Here is a 19,586-nt window from a genome sequence, read left to right as displayed (position 1 = left end):
AAGGATTATTATTATTATTATTATTGTTGTTGTTGTTGTTGTTGTTTAAGTCATTTGCCACAGAAATCAAGAGAAACTCTGGGTTCATGTGCCTGGAGGCTCAAAGCAGACATGTAGACTTAAAGTATATCGATATTTTGAACTACATTTTCTTGGATACATATGTTTCCTTCCTATTCCTTAAGAGAGTATAATGTAATTTAAGAGAGATTTGGCTGTTCATTAGAAGAAAGGATGCTGTATAGGAGATTTTATGTCATAATTTACAGTGATCAGCTTATTAATATACTGCTGGAAAAATATGAAATATATATCTAAATTGATGAGAATATCTGAGCTGATACACATAGAGTAAAAGTGTATAACATCAATACTGGAGGAGATGAGTTAATCTAACTCCAGATTGTCAAATATAGAAGATGAAAGTTTGATGAAGAGGGGGACAGCAGGCAATTTGGTTGCTAGTAAATTACTCCCCCCCCCCAAAAAAAAAATACTGATCTCAAGAGCAACAAGGTTACACTTTCTAGAGCTCTCAATAATGAAATCACTGATATGTCACATATAAAATTAGTATTTATTGGATAGAACTGAACAAGGAAATTATACTGCCAGTCACAAAGAATTAAGAGAAAGGATAATAAAAAGAGTAAGTGAAAAACATAAATTGAGAGGGAAGGTGAGCCTTTATTACAATATCTATTGATTTTTCATCAGTATATTTAGGTAGATGTCTTAAAATTTTAAGATAAATTTCCGTTAGTGATACTTCAATTAATATACAAAAGGTTTCAAATGATTAATACATCAGTTTGCTGCCAGTGATAAATATTCTTTTTTGTAGTACATTGTGCAGCATTTAATTTTCAGCCCTAATTTAGCCCTGTTTGTGTTGACCTGTGAAACACCAAAAACAAAAGCATTCCTGTCAGAATCGTCTACCATTTACATCTATTAATTACATAGTGTATCAAAGACTCCGTTCTTCAATACATCTACCTTACAGTATTCTCCGTTTGCAGCATTCTGCATTACAATCATCAAACATGTCCCCCCCCCCCACCTGCACAAACACACATAGATTCTATGATTTACAAATACAATCAAACATTTTCCATTTCTCCCTCTTGTCCTCCCCACCTCTCTCTTTAATTTGTGATTTACAAGATCAGAATTATATCAACTATTTCTATGAGATATCTTGGGTCTTGAATCTGTTTGAGTGGAATGACATTAGGATACCATTTCTAGCAGGTGAAGTGATTGCATAGAAGTTCATTCTTTGGTTCTTTAAATCAGCATATTGAGGTGCTTCCCTTTGCAAACCATCATCCATAAGAAGATATCACAGTTACAATATATAAATGAAGAATAATTGCCTATACTAGGCCTGAACTTGTGTCACACGTAGATTCATACCATTCTAAAACACTTACTTTTCTACAATTAATGTAGTTTCTACCGATTTCAAGAAATGCAGCAGAATATACAGCATCAACAGACTTTCAGCTAAAACATTCTACATAATTTCCATTCCCACTTAAAGCATGTTGTATTGTATCTTCGTTCATTATTGAGGTCATGCAGGGGTCACAGTAAATCAAATTCTCTTCCCTTCCCTGTTAAATATCCTGCTTATTATGCACAGTGAACATTGAGACGATCTAAGAAATATGATATTGCACAGATATGAAGCAACTGTGATTCCACAAATCACATATAAAGATTATTTCAGTGATTGGTTGAAAGATTAGGCAAGTTGTAATCTCTTAACCGAAAATCAAATTTATTTAGTTTCCTGAAAAATATCATTACAGAAAGATCTCTAGATTTCATAAATGTTGCAATCAGATTGTTGCAAATGTCAGGTCATTAAATTATAAACGGCCAACGATTACAGCCAGATTGTGTTGGACAGACCAAATATCTTCTTACTTTGTTGAATAGTAGAATAAGGAAACAGTTGATATTAGTCAGCTTTAACACTTGTGACAACAACTTGCATATGACAGCTTGAAGTTCTCTCATGCAAACCCATTACTCCTTAAAGAGTGCATTTTCAAATTAAAATCTGTTGTAATTTTATATTAAACGTCTTTTGTGAAGCTACATTCTGAACTGCAGGTTTGTAATAACGAAATTATTTTATTAAATCATATCTCTCCACAATCATGATTATTTTTTAAATAATGAAAAAAGGCAATGTATATTTAGTTTGAAACATGGTTGTGAAATTTGAAGAAAAATATTGGTTTCAAATTGTTGCACAAGGCTAGCAATTTTGAGGAAGGGCTTAAGTCAATTATATCAGCCCCAGTGCTCAACTGGTACTTATTTTATCAACCCTGAAAGAATGAAAAGTGAAGTCAACCCTGGGAGCATTTGAACCCAACAAGGTATAATCCTCAATAGGGAGGAGACTTCTAGGGCTCCTCATGGAAAAATCCCATAGAAACCATTGGTGCCTTGACTTTTGGGGTAGGTGCCTTCTCTCCTTTCTTGTTTCACAATTACAGGTGTATGCTCAGGGCAGGCCTGTTCACTTGTACCATTTTTGCCACTTTCATCTGCTTTTCAGCAAATTGACAAGAAGGCAACACTTCTCACTCTACTCTTGTCTTCCTCTTAAAGTGAAACATGAAAAGGTTGATCAGGAATGATAATAATAATAATAATAATAATAATAATTTCTGTACACTTAATAAAATCTATCAACCCCCAAAAGGAAAAACTTGAAGTCTCGTCTCATTTACAAAGCGAGATCTGAACTCAGAATTTATCCAAGTGAAAGCAAGTACCACAAAACATTTTATCCAGCATATTAAAAATCCTGTTAGTATAAGAAAACTGGAAAAAATCCAACCTTCATAAAGAAAAACTTAAGTTTAGGAAAGTATTAAAATCTTTGAAAATGACATCAAAACCAGACTCTTGCCAGCAAGAAATGGATTAGAACATTTCAGAAATTAAAATTGAAAGGGTTAAAATAAGGTTATACACAGTTTACAGGGTAATGGAAACCTATTTTGTGTGAGTGTGTGTGGGTGCATGTGTATATGTGTTTGTATAAATATATATATATATATATATATATATATATATATATATATATATTCATATATATCTATATATATATATATATATATATATATATATATATATATATATATATATATATTCATATATATCTATATATATATATATTTATATATATCTATATATATATATTTGTGAATATTTCTAAATATATGATTATATATGTATATATATACATATATATACATATATATATATATATATATATATACACACACACAACTATATATACAAATATATATACATATATATATATATATATATATATATATATATATATATATATATATATATTCATATATATCTATATATATATATATATATATATATTTATATATATCTATATATATATATTTGTGAATATTTCTAAATATATGATTATATATGTATATATATACATATATATACATATATATATATATATATATATATATATATACACACACACAACTATATATACAAATATATATATATATATATATATATATATATATATATATATATATATATATATATACAAGGGCATCCAGCTGTAGAAACTCTGCCAAATTAGACTGGAGCCTGGTGTTGCCATCCGGTTTCACCATTCCTCAGTCAAATCGTCCAACCCATGCTAGCATGGAAAGCGGACGTTAAACGATGATGATGATGATGATGATATACAAATATATACATATATATGGAGCCTTGTGCAGCCATCCGGTTCACCAGTACTCAGTCAAATACTCCAACCTATGCTAGCATGGAAAGTGGACGTTAAACGTTGATGATGATGATGATGATGTGTGTATATAACTATCTGTCTATACTTATTTATTTACTTATATATAAGGATACATCATTTTTTAAAACGGAAATGCAGCCAAATACTGATATAATTTAATCCATTAACACTAGTTATATAATTAAATGTATTATGCTTAGAATTAAAATTATAATATTGTTCTTTCTTTGTATTATTTTATATTCATTTACGTGCATTAATAATATAAATCTAAATAAAAAATTTCATTATGAAGTTGTCACTTTTTTCTTGAACTTTGATAAAAATTTAAAATATGTAATAGTTGTACAAACAAATATCAAAAACAATGATACAAATTGGATGAAATACTTCGAGAAAATATAGAAAATAAGCAACTGTAGATAATTAGTTTCTGCATGAATTTAATAATCAGCTGGATTTTTTGTTTATTTATTCAGTTCTTTTTCCTGAACATAGAGTAGAAAGTGTTTGCAAAAATGTTTTTCAGTGAAAACCTGTGCAGTGTTTTATGAAAGGTTGAGAACAACTGGTGTATACCAATGATGTTAGACCTGCATAACATCAGCACCATATGCTAGTAACATTTCATCCCCAAGATGAGAAAATGAATGTCTAGAAATGGTTCTGAGGGATTTAGAAATGTTACTGTTCTTAAACAAATGGTAAGTAAATCATGAGAAAATACGGAAACAAAAAATTCATATAAAAATAAAAGTAGAACACAAATGTATTTTCAATACAAGACAGCTGTTCTACATTTATGCAATGTGTGTGTGTCTTGGCAGAAATTAATATATATGTACATATGTATATAGGTCCACATATATACATATATATATAGTGTGTGTATATATATGCACACTATATATATATATATAGTGTGTGTATACATATACATATATATATATATATATGTGTGTGTGTGTGTGTATTCATCTATATACATGCATACATATATACAAACGTGTGTGTAAGTATATGTATATATATTGATGTATTGAAGTATTTAGCACATACATATATATATATATATATGCATATATATGCATTTATACATAAATATCTAAAGTATATCTCTGGATGTATGTGTGCATATGCATACGTATGTGTGGATATATAAAGATGTGCATATATGTGCAAATGTGCTTCCATATTTGTGTCTGTATTTTCAGCCCATTGACAAAATATTAACAGCTTATGGGAGAGAATCTCTCTCTGTGAGAAGGGATATACTTTGGTCCAGGAATTCCTGGCAGATATTCTGATTGGAATATTAAAACTTATAGACATGAATAAAGAGAAAATTCTTTCTTTAAAAAATATAAAACACAAACTTATGATAAAGTTGATCAGATGTAAAAGCACCAAATATTTCTTGGCACATTATTCAAATGGACAATGGTAAATAAAGAAGTAAAGAAATAAGCAATGAAAAGGAAAATTGCTTTTAATTTTAACGATTTTGCTTGCCTATCTCTTTGATCACCTTTCTGTCTAGCTTCTTCTCTTGTTCACTCTCTCTCCATATATCTGTAGGTCTGTCCTGTCTGTTTATCTATCTAACTAATATATATATATATATGTGTGTGTGTGTGTGTGTGTGTGTGTGTGTGTGTGTGTGTGTGTGTGTGTGTATTCATCTATATACATGCATACATATATACAAACGTGTGTGTAAGTATATGTATATATATATATATATATATATATATATATATATATATATATATTGATGTATTGAAGTATTTAGCACATACACACAGCCACTCTCAGGTATGTGTGTATATATGTATATTGTATTTATATATGGAACACATATACCTGAGAGTGAATGTGTATGCATATATACAATATGTATATATGTATATATATATATATGTGTGTGTGTGTGCGTGTGTCCGAAAATATGTATATCATGTGGCTTATGCCTCGTGCTTATAGAACGGTCTTGGAAAAATATTTCCACTTACCATTCCTGCAATCTCCATTTTACCAAATGCCCTGCATTCACACCATTACCTATTAATCAATATTCTAAACCCTTTTGCTTTTTTTTTTTTTTTTTCTATTCAGTGCTAATATTTCATTTCTGACAGCTTATTCCCTTCACTTGAATATTCCAATCTTACAGCATAATGCCAATATTTGGATGTTTTTCTCTATTTGTACTTTCTTCACAGATATTCACAGAGCTTTATACATATTGCATTGGTATTAAAGTTGCCACAAAGCATTCTTTATACTGATAGAATTATCTATCCTAATTTGTCGATCATCTGATTGAATAACGAATTCTTTCATATATTTCTCTGATTCTGATTTCCTTTGCTAGTCTTTTTTTTCACTACACACACAGACTGATATATGTGTGTATATATATACATATATATATATATATATATATAAATATATATATATATATATATATATATATATATATATATATATATATATATATATATATATATATATATATATATATATATATATATATATGCATACATACATATACATATTTATGTATATATGTATATTCCTTTTTCCATTAATCTATTTTAAATCCCCCAAATTTGCTGTGCAATTCTTACTGAATATTATTTTACATAATAGCACCTCTGGTAATCTTCCTTACATTTGCCCTTTTGCTTGCCATCTTATCGATGCAATATAATTCTTCATAATTCCACTTCCAATAAATGTGCTGAATTTAAGAAAAGGAGAAATTTATCCTCACAGGAATGAAATGTGAGATATTTTACATCTGTCTTCATAATTGTTCTATTTCGTTAAGGTTTTACTAACGAATTTTCTTATTGCTTTGAGTTAAAGAACTATGGTTTGTAACATACAGATACGCATTTACTTGATGTATGCAATTCCTTAACAGAGCTTGTTGGAATGTGGGATTACATAGAGAATGATGTGTCATGTTTATACATTGATACATATGATTATATATGTGAACCTGTGTATGTGTATCTCATGCATTAATTTCTGCATCTCTTCTCCAAATATTCAGATTTGATTTGTCTCAAGCAGTTGCTAACACTTTTAGAAAAGATGCGACTGAAAACCCTCATATTCTTGTTTCAAATCTCAGATGTTTCTATTCATAGCAATCATCAGGGACCAATATAATAGATATTACAGTTTTTTTATAGAAAGGAAAATTCTAGAGACTGTATTTACTTACACATGTCTTACAAATTCTTTCATACAATCAGAATGTTGTTTTAAATGTAATATTTCTCTAATACTCATTTCATCGTTCTTGACTCAATAATATTCCTTTCCAGCTGATTCCTCTTTATATATACATTCTTTTATTCTTTTATTCTTTTGCTTGATTCAGTTATTTGACTGCAGCCATGCTGGAGCACTACCTTGAAGGGTTTTATTTAAATAAATCGATACCAGGACTTATTTTTTAAAGCTTAGTACTTATTCTATCGGTCACTTTTACCAAGCTGTTAAGTTACAGGGATGTAAACACACTAACACCGGTTGTCAAGCAGTGGGGGAACGGGACAAACACAGACACAAAGACACACATAAACATAGATACACACACATATATTCATACATACATATATACATATATACATACATACATGCCTACATACATACATATGTATATATATATGCTGAGACCCCCTTCGGTCATCATTGACCATAGGATTGCACCTAGAAAATTACCCTCTGAGGTACAAGTCCGGACAAGGTTGTTTATGGAAGACCAGCATAATGGAAAGGCTTTGATTTCCAGTACTCAGAGTTGCTTGTTTCGATCCTCAGCTGGTAAATCAAACTTTGGTTTCTTTTGAATATCCCCTGTCTGAATACTTTTTGAGATATGACATGAGAGCTTGTTCTTTTATTTAGAAAACTTTGTGAACAACATGTTTGAAAAACGGCCACTTAAAGTTCCTGCTTTTGATTTCATTTCTGGTTCTCATGGTGATATAATTGTAAAAATGTCATAAACTCCATACAGTTGAAATAGAAGAACATAATGATAAGTGTTTCATTCAAACATTTATTTCATATTTCACAAAAATATCCAGATAGAAAATGTTCAGAAGAAAACAAGGCCCAGCTTACAAGAAGATGTGCAAAATGCCCACTTAAAGCTCATGTTTTTGATTTCTTTTCTGGTTCTCATGGTGATATAATTGTAAAAATGTCATGAACTCCATACAGTTGAAATGAAAGAATATAACGATAAATGTTATATTCAAAGTTTTATTTCATATTTCACAAAAATATTCAGATAGTGAATGTTCAAAAGTAAACAAGGCTCAGCTTACAAGAAGATGATTGGAAGTGAGTAACTCAGAGAACTGGCAATCAAGACTTTCAGTTAGTATATATGCATAATAAATACATATGTATATGCATACATATGTAGTGGGTTTCCACACATTTTCTATCTTACAGATTCACTCATAAGGTCTTAATAGGTCCAGAAATAGAGTAGAAAAACTTAACCAATGTACAACACAGTGGGAACGAACCCCGAAATTAGTGATTATCAATAAATAAATATATAGGCATAAGAGTGGCTGTGAGGTGCAGGAGTGGCTGTGTGGTAAGTAGCTTACTTAACAACCACATGGTTCTTGGTTCAGTCCCACTGCGTGACACTTTAGGCAAGTGTCTTCTACTATATCCCCAGGCCGACCAAAGCCTTGTGAGTGGATTTCGTAGACAGAAACTGAAAGAAGCCTGTTGTATATATATATATATATATATATATATATATATATATATATATATATATATATATATATATAATATATGTTTGTGTGTCTGTGTTCGTCCCTGCCAACATCACTTGACAACTGATGCTGGTGCATTTACATCCCCATAACTTAGTGGTTCAGCTAAAGAGACCGATATAATAAGTACTAGGCTTACTGAGAATAAGTCCTGCGGTCGATTTACTTGACTAAAGGCAGTGCTCCAGCGTGGCCACAGCCAAATGACTGAAACAAGTAAAAGAATAAAAGAATATATATATATATTTATATATAGATTCTTTTATTCATTTATTTGTTTCAGGCATTTCACTGTGATCATGCTGGAGCATCACATTAAAGAGGTATTTTAGTCAAACAAACCAACCCCAGGACTTATTCTTTGTAAGACTAGTACTTATTATACCTGTCTTTTGTGCTGAACTGTTTAGTTATGGGGAGGTAAACACACCAACATCGGTTGTCAAGTGATGGTGGGGGGGGACAAACACATACAAAAGACACACACACACACACACACACATACATATATACATACATATCATCATCATCATCGTTTAATGTCCACTTTCCATGCTACTATGGGGTTGACAGTATGACTGAGGACTGGCAAGCCAGGAGGCTGCAACAAGTTCCTATCTGATTTGGCATAGTTTCTACAGCTGGATGCCCTTCCTAATGCTAATCACTCCAATGTGCCACACAATGGGACTGAACTCAGAACCATGTGGTTGGGAAGCAAGCTTCTTACCGCACAGCCATGCCTGCACCTGATTGTTGGCTTTGTAATGCTTAAATGCAGTAGACATAAACCTAGCAAGTTTAATTATTTCTCAGCAGATTGAAAAAAATGATGTCAAGCTTTAATTGATTTTTCACAGACACATAGATAGATAGATAGATAAATAGATAAATAGATAGATAGATAGATAGATAGATAAATAGATAAATAGATAGATAGATAAATAGATAGATAGATAGATAGATAGATAGTTAAATAGATAGATAGATAGATAGATAGATAGATAGATAGATAGCTTTACACATGTAAAATATGTAGGGCATCCAGTCATAAAATATTATCGTATATACAAGTCAACCCATACCAGCAAAAGAAAGACAGGCATCAAAATGATGATAATAATGGTTGCGGTGTTGTAGTTGGTGGTGGTGGTGCTTGTGTTGCTGTTTGCTCCATTGATTTTAGTTTTTTTTTTATGGTGTTTCTTGTAGTACTGCTGTTGTTGTTGTCGTCATCACCATCATCATCCTTTTCATGATGATGATGAAGATGATGATAAAGATGACTACGATGACGGCAGCGACATTAGCTGAATTCTCTTATTAGCTACACTACTCTTTCTTATGTGTCATTTTTATAACCAATAATACCTGAAGGAATCATGAAAGAGATAATGCATTATCATTATCACTTACCACATTGTTCTTGTTCTGAAACAAATTTTCTAGATAACGCTATATAGGTCTGCTTTTCAATTACTTCCACTTCATTCTACATTGCTCTTCTCACTTTGCAATACTTCAGTCAGTGACAATGCACACCTATCTATCCTTATATGTACAAATGTTCGTGTATGTATGCTTGAATGTATGTATACATGCCCGTGTATGTATGCGTGTGTACTGTGTGTGCTTGTATATATATACATATATATATATATATATATATATGTGTGTGTGTGTATGTGTGTGTGTGTGTGTGTGTGTGTTTCTATGTATATAATATGTATCTATGTATATGTAGGCAGTCGAAATTTTGGATAATTTGTTATTAGTGTTTTTGTTTCTTCAACTGAAGTCTTCAAGGAAAATTGAACCGAAATAACGTTTGTGTGTGCGTGTGTATGTGTATGTGTATGTGCATGTGTATGTGTGCGTGTGTATGTGTATCACGGGCGTGCACTCTCAGGCATGCAAGGTAAGCGCTGCATGGTCTGTGATTTTTTGTCCATATCATCGGAAAATTAGATAAAATAGTTACTTTTGTTTCAAAGAAACTCCATCCAGGTGTTTTCAAAATATTCTTCCTCCACTTCCCCCTCTCTCACTGACTCGTACGTCTGCTTTGAGAAGAAGACCACGTGACACCCCCTCTCTGTCTCTTTGTTAGTGTAGAATTGTTGCTAACCTCGTTCCACTTTCTGACACGAACAAAGGGCAATCCCATAATTCCTGAGTTAGCCAACTGAAATGTCGGAATAAACTGGCGGTAAGTTTGAATTTCTTATTTCAGAAGTAGCTAATTAATCTTTAATTAATTTTACTAACGTTATTTTTTCGTTTTGTTGAAATTGACTCAGATGCAATTTACTCAGACGCCTGTATTCTTATATAAAAGTAGCCTTTTTCGAAATGAGTGTTATAAACGATATTTTGAGAAATAGTTTTTCGAAAAGAGACTTCGATGGAAAACAATTAATTATAAACGGTGGGAGACAACACGAATTTACCTAATTCACGAGACAATTTCAGGTTAATTTGTATGAAAAGAAAAAATGGTTAACTGGAAGTGCTACACTTAATAAATTATTTTCTTGGCCTTGTTTACTTTTTTGCTTAGAAAAGAATGTTTAGAATGATAAAGGTTATGGTGATTTAAATAATTTACATATGGCTATGCTAAAGCACGAGCGTTCTCAAAGACATATAAAATCTTTGATAGATCTTAAAATATTCGTGATCTTGTTGAAGCTATGCCAGAACTCTTCAATCTATGCAAGTTGATTTTAACAATTCCTTTTCCCATTGCTTCTGTAGAGCGATCCTTTTCTGTATTAAGTAGAGTCTAAATATACCAAAGAAATGCGACAGGAGAAAGAAAACTGTCTGGGTTAGCACTAATGTCAATTGAAAAAGATTTATTACAACAATTGACGAAAAGAGAAGATTTCTACGAAAATATGATAGATATATTTGTCCAGAAAGATCGAAGAATTGAATTAATTTATAAATGGGGTAAATAACATTTTAGAACATTAAAAAAAAAACTTAATATATTAAAGGGCATATATTGCAGGTTTTGGTTAGTGTTTGTTATAACGTAAGTTTCGACCTTCTTACATCAGTATTGTTTCGCAGGAGAAATGGTTCGACTTCTTCGTAACAGCTAACCTACATAGGTTTTCCCTTCTGTGCTGCTGGGTGTAGTCTATCTAAAACCATGGCCATATAATGTAACTGAATGTGTTCTCTTTATTAAATCAATTCAAATTGATTCAGCTGAGCCAATAGGTATAGGGGCTAATGCAGAATCGCACCCCTTTGAAAAACGAAATTTTGTGAAAATTATTTTCGAATTCCTACCTTTAACAAAGATTCCGAATATGCAAAAATATTAACAGAACCCAATATCATCTTTATTCCATTTCACTTATGAATTTTAGACTTTTTAAGGGAGAGTGAGGATGGGAAAGTACTGACGTTTTGAAGAGAGAGAAAAATACAAACAATACACTTATTTCAGGCTCATCTCTACAGAGCCATTTTTTATTCCCTGCTTATTCTAGATCATACGGGGGTGACTGCATATTCAGAATCTCCCCTATGTAAATCGTAGGAATACGAAAATTCTTTTACTGGAAAATTGCCAGTGGGGGAGGGGGATTCATTGCATGCCCAACCCCGGAAGGCACCGCACGCCACTGATGTGTATATATATATATAGGGAGATAGATAGATGGAGAGAGAGAGAATGAGAGTGACAGAGATAGATTTGGGTGTGTGAGATATATGCATATCTAAATTGATGCAGGGTGCAGTGTATAAATTGTCTAAATTACAGAAGAATGAAAACAACACTGACATCTCATAATCCTTGCCTTCAGTCCATCTTTGGTGTTACAAGGAGTTTTGTTCGTCTCTTGTTCAACTGCACCCCACACATAATAATTGGGTTGTCCTGATTGTGTGGCATGGTGCAGAGTCTTGTTGCCAGACATAGAATCTTCCAGCAGCCACTGTCTTGACTCAGGGCAGTACTACCTCCTCCAGGTACTTGACATAGGTCTCTGTGTTGAGTCTGAGGGCGTGTGGGAAGATGAATGGAGTTCTTTTCTTATCAGAATGATGAGAGCGAGTTTTCCGAGCTGCTGTACCTTTGTAATCACCATTAGACTCATCCAACTCATTCTGAATCCTCTGCACTGTCCTCAGATTGACATCCAAGCACTCTCAAATGCTTTTATTGGAGCTTCTGGCATGCATGCCAAGCAGTACAGCATGTCGTTTCCAAATCTATGGCAGACTGACTTGCATTATGATGCTGTTTTCTCACAGATGGTGTCCAACTGACCCTACTATACAGAGTAGTTGACAAAATCAAAACAATGCGCATGTATGAAATTAAAAATATAAAATGGTGGCAATTTATCCATCGCACCCTGTATAAATATATAAATATATGTGTTTGTGTAAGTGTGTCGGGAGAGTGAGCATGAGTGATATTTTAATGTGTGTGTTGAAAAACTGGTATTTTATGTATGTGTACACATAAAATCAAACGAACACTAATAGCTTAACTCAGGCTGACTTTCTGGGTATAACCATAGACCTCAGGAAGGGCATATATCATTACTACAGAAATTCTAACGAGGACATTAGTTCCATCCATGGAAACTCCTGCCCCCACTCCCCAGCAATATTTTGAGATTTAATCACAAGAATCTCTATGAGATCTTCAGAAAGCCACCTCCCATTATAATAAAGCAATAGAGAAGTGTTTAATGTATATTGAGGATCGTCTACACATCTCCATGGCCAATGAGAAATGAAAAGAAGAAAGTAACCAGGTTCAATCCTCTACTCAACTCGGATATATCTACATCATTCCCCATGAATCCAGAAGTATCACAAATATTTTAATGTCAACAGCATTCTGGTTTTATCTTTACTAATACTATATTATTTCCAGCATGGCATACTTTAACTGGAAAAACTATACATTCACAAAAACCCTGCCCTTTACCCAGGCTATAAATTTAGGAATACTCCTAACAAATGAAGTCAAAACATTGATACTAATAAATCGAGTGTGTTGTCAATGCCTTTTATTTGACATATATGTTGTTGTCGTTGTTGGCACTCTGTTGCTTACGCCGTCAAGGGTTTCACTTGATCCAATCAACAGAACAGCCTGCTCGTGAAATTAACATGCAAGTGGCTGAGCACTCCACAGAAACATGTACCCTTAATGTAGTTCTCGGAGAGATTCAGCGTGACACAGTGTGACAAGGCTGACCCTTTGAATTACAGGCATAACAGAAACCTAAAGTAAGAGTGAGAGAAAGTTGTGGTAAAAGAGTACAGCAGGGTTCGCCACCATCCCCTGCCGGAGCCTCGTGGAGCTTTAGGTGTTTTCGCTCAATAAACACTCACAACGCCCGGTCTGGGAATCGAAACCGCGATCCTATGACTGCTAGTCTGCTGCCCTAACCACTGGGCCATTGCGCCTCCACATTTGACATATAACAGTGATTAGTATTGACAATTGACAAGTCCCTTAACCCCTTGGAGGGATGCTTGAGCTATGCAGCCATGATCGTGAGTCCAATACGCTAACCACTAAGCCACGTGCTTTCACTAATTAGTATACTCATTATTAATTTTACCAAGAGATATCAGTACTTAACATGCAGATCATCATTTTACATGTCATTCAGTACCTTAAGAAAGCAACAGATAAATGCTGTGGTTGATTTAATCAACAAACAGTTGCACTGAAATATCTGGCTTTCTATCCCATAATAGATAAAGTTATTAGTAGCAGATGGGGTGAGACATTTAAATTGATCCCAGTTGCTTGATGCTACCATAATTTATCAAAACTGGAAGAATAAAGGCTAAATTTGGCTTTGGAAGAATTTGAACTCTAAACATAAAGAGGCATAATAAATACTGCAAGATATTTTCTATGATGCTGTAACGATACTATCAGTAAATTTTGTTATCAATCATTTCCTGCTCTCAACAATGCCAGACATTTTCCATTGTGCTAATAGAGAATTTACTCAATCCTTCACTACATAAGTAATTTCTTAGTTGTTCTTTTTCATTAAATAGTTTCTAAACTTGATACACAGAAGTGATTAAAACTATACCTAGAAATATTCTAAGCTTTTTATCGACATTAGAAAAAAACAAGCTAATATAAAATGTGCATGCATGTGTATGTTTGAGCAGATACTAAACTTTAATAGAGAGGAATAGAGGGAAATACTGCTGTTAGTTGATTAATTATTAGATTGAGAGGTGTCATAGATTTGAGCGTGACTGTTCTCTCAATAGGATTTAATTTGAAATAATAACCTTCCATAACCTCAGACAGCTTTGAGATGACAGTAGAGAGGATCAAACTTTATCTAACTTAATAGAAACACAGTCATACATATATGTACTTGTATATATATGTGCGTGTGTGTGTACATATATATTTGTATGTACATATGCATGTATATATATATAAAAATATATATATAGACATATATATACATATATATTTATTTATATATATATATATATATATATATATATATATATATATATATATATATATATACACACATATATGCATCTGTATGTATGAACATATGCAGTTTGTATGTATGTATATGCATATAATCATTTATTTATGTCTACATCCATTGTACCATACTAGCATGTGTTAGACCAGTGATTCACAGACAGTAAGCACTTGGCTTGTAGGGAAAAGATTCTATCCAAAATATTAAACAACCTCAACCTCATCACTGCCATCATTTTATATAAATGTGTGCATATGTGTGTGTACATAAGAGGAAGAAACTTGTCAGGAGGTAGATGGGATTAATATCTATCTATCTATCTATTTATCTATCTATCTATCTATCTATCTATCTATATATATATATATATATATATATATATATATATATATATATATATATATATATATATATATATATAATGTATATATATATATATTCTTTTATTCTCCGCCGTAATGGTTTCGCCTGGATACAAAAAAAAGCTGTGATGGATGATGAGACCGGCTGCAGACCACCAAACAGTCACCATGACCTTCTTTTAATGCAACTTTGACTTCGGGAAGGGCTGTGGAGCTTCGTCGGCATCCAACCACTGAGCTGAGCATTGCTGGTTGTTGTAAAGAATCCACTTTTCATTACAAGTCATAATCCGGTCGAGAAATGTGTCATTTTTGTTGTGTAAAAGAAGGGAAGACGACACTTCAAAATGGCATTTTTTTGGTTGTTGTTCAATTCGTGCGGCACCCATTTCTCTAGTATTTTTGTTTTTCCAATCTCTTTCAAGTGGTAGGAAACTGTCGTATACATTACGTCTAATTCAGAATCAAGCACTTGAACAGTTGTGCATGGATTGGTTTTGACTAAGGCTCTTAGTTGATCGTTGTCAACATCCGATGGCCGACCACTACGCTTATCATCTTCAAGACTCTCGTCACTGCTACGAAATTTCTTGAACCACCATTGTGCTGTACATTCATTAGCTCATGATATCGTTGATATCATGAGCTTGAACTGGAATAAGAAAATTGTGCGAATTTGCATTTAGTCCATATTGTATTCAACATTCCGGAAAAAATGGCCTAATTATTAAAAAAGAAAAAGAGTAACACGATTAGATAGAGCAAGAAACGGGCTTTAAAATGATATATAAAGTCAAAGTAATTTAACAAAACTTAATTTGAAAATACATCATTTAAAGCCAAAATTAAAAATTCCGCAAGAACTTTCTTGACAACCTAATACATACAAATATGTGTGCATATGTGTATATGTGCATACGTGCACATGCTTGTAGTGAACAAGTTTCTTTCACTTCCCATCTATAAAATCCAGTTAAATGGTTTTGGTTGGACTTTTGCTTCTTATAAAGCTTGCTCAGTTCTCAGGTTTGACCTGTTGATATCTCTGAATATACCCACTACGGTGTTGGAACAAAATCAAATCAATTTTGTAATACATTTGAAAGTCACTTAGAATTCATCATTTATTTGAATTAAAAAAATGTCTGGTAGAAACAAATGTCACTTTGTTGTTTTATTTATATTTTTTTCTTCGGTTTTGTGTCAAAATGTCTTTTTTACAACCAGTTCATTCATATTAAATATTTACTTGTTGTTGCCAACTACTAGCCTTTTCCCTGGTTTTTCAAGTGACAAAGAAACCGTTTGCATATGTGTAGTGTTGCTTTTATGCAACTCATCAAATTCATCATCATCATCATCATCATCATCACCATCACCATCATCATCATCATCATCATTTAATATCCTTTTTCCATGCCAGCATGGGTTGGGCAGTTTGATAGGAGTTAGTCAGCTGGAGAGAGTTGCCTAGGGCTCGTGTCTGTTTCGGCATGGTTTCTACAGCTGGAAGCCCTTCCTAATGCCAACCACTTTACAGTGTGTACTGTGTGCCTTCACGCAGCACTGACATGAGTGCTTTTATATGGCACCGGTACTGGTGCTTTTTATTTCTTTTTGTGGCACCAGCACCCACAAGCCTGGAAGATCAGAACCCTCAGCTGAAGACTGATGCAGGAGACATGCCTGTGTATAAGGACAACCTGGTATTTACTTAGCCTGTTGTGTTTTCTTGAGCACAGCAAACTGCCAGAAGTCTTGGTCCCCTGTTATCTCTTCTGTGAGGCCCACCATCTGAAGATCCTCTTGCACCACTACATCCAGCATCTTCCTGGGTCTAACCCTTCCATATGTTCCCTCCACATGCAGAGCCTGGCACTTCCTGATGCAACTGTCATCATTCATAACATTTATTCTAAAACCACTCTTTACTCTTTACTCTTTACTCATTACTCTTTTACTTGTTTCAATCATTTGACTGCGGCCATGCTGGAGCACTGCTTTTAGTTGAGAAAATCGACCCCAGGACTTATTCTTTGTAAGCCTAGTACTTATACTATCGGTCTCTTTTTGCCGAACCACTAAGTGACGGGGACGTAAACACACCAGCATCATTTGTCAAGCGATGTTGGGGGGAAAAACACAGACACACAAGCACACATACATATATATACATATATATACATATATATACATATATATGATGAGCTTCTTTCAGTTTCCGTCTACCAAATCCACTCACAAGGCTTTGGTCGGCCTGAGGCTATAGTAGAAGACACTTGCCAAAGGTGCCACACAGTGGGACTGAACCAGGAACCATGTGGTTGGTAAACAAGCTACTTACCACACAGCCACCCCTGCACCTGGAAATATTTTTTCACAAAATGTTTGAATATTATTTTTATAATATATTTATTTACTTTATTTACTTTTTTCGTTTTGGCCTGTATCTTATTTGTGCAAAATTTAAGGTTTTTGCCCGTTTATGGAATGTGCTTCACCGATATAATTGTGTTTAATGTTATTTAACGTAAGACACTTATTCAAAATGCCCGGAATCTTTTTTTATTTAATGAGTGAGAAAAATTAAAAGAAACACAGTCCGCTTTCATGCTTTGAGCTAAATGCAAACAGATTAAAACAGAAAAATATCATTATTTTGCATTTTGAAAATTATTGACATAAAATAAACCATAATACCAAAGAAAAAAAATTAAAGACATTATCAAGACAAGGAACAACAGCAAAATGAATCAGGGAGCAAAAGGAAAAAGAGACGACAAGGAAGGTGAAAGAAGGGGAGAAGAGGTATAAGAGGAGGAATAATAACAATAATGATAATAATAATAATAATAATAATAATAATAATAATAATAATAATAATAATAATAATCATAATAAAAAAAAAATGTGGCACCTCAAGGTGACTACCATACCAGTGATTGTTGGATCTCTAGGAATGATAAAAAAAGGTACTGAAACCTATTTGAAAATGATACCAGGCTTACCATCCCTACAGGAAGTGCAAAAAATCGTGCTAACTGGAACGACTCATGTACTGAGAAGAGCATTGTCGCTGTGAAAACAACATTCATTCATTCATTTTTTTTTTTTTTCTTAAATACATGTTTTACCTGTGAATTTGCGTGTGTAAACTGGGAATGCATACAACAAGTTTCTCTGCCCTAGGTGTACGGAAAACACTCGGCGAGAAATGGAAGAAAATTTGAAGAAAGAAGAAAAAAAACATAATAATAATAAGAAGAAGAAGAAGAAGAAGAAGAAGAAGTAGAAGAAGAAGCGATATTTTAAAGATATTCTAAACAAAATTTGGAATAACCTTTCATTTAAAATGTAGAGAATTACCTGAACCAAACTACAGTTTATTTATGAAAGCCATATAAATGATTTAAAAGAAATAGAGACAAGAAATATTACAAATGTGGACTCAGTTTACAGAATCATTTGGGGGACATAGCTTTTGCAAGGCAGGTGGAGGTTGAAACTAACATTTCATAGTTCTTCGCTTTGAAACCAAAAGAGTTTTACATTGATGGGATTAAAAAGCTTGAAAATAGATGGAAGGATGTCATAGATAATCAGGGAAAGTACATTGATGATTAAATTTCAATTAAATATAACATCTGATCACTTGTTTTCTTTATTCAAAATTCAGACAGAACTTATGGGATGAGCTATTCTTAGTTAGTGTCTAGACAGGTATTATACCCATAAATTATGACAGGTATTATATACATAAAACAGACACAATAGAGAGTAGGTGTAAATGTTAAAAATTACTTTGAAATTTAAAGAAAATGTTTGTAGTCTACAAAATTACAAAAACAGTAAAAGACAAATACTTGCTAGAATTTTGAGAAATATAAATGTCAAAAGTAATTGTCAGACAGTTGAAAGGACTTACATTCATGTACACAATACAGAATATTTAATTGTCATTTCTATTTTGTTCTTGATATTAAATAATTAATTAGTTAATTCTAACTCCTATAAAAGAAAATTTCAGAAAAGAACAAAAACAAACCAACTACTAAGATGGTGAGGA

Source organism: Octopus bimaculoides, chromosome 12 (assembly GCF_046866305.1).
Source record: "Octopus bimaculoides isolate indiv1 chromosome 12, ASM4686630v1, whole genome shotgun sequence".
Taxonomy (NCBI): Eukaryota; Metazoa; Mollusca; class Cephalopoda; order Octopoda; family Octopodidae; genus Octopus; species Octopus bimaculoides.
Note: the sequence above shows the minus strand (reverse complement) of the source record.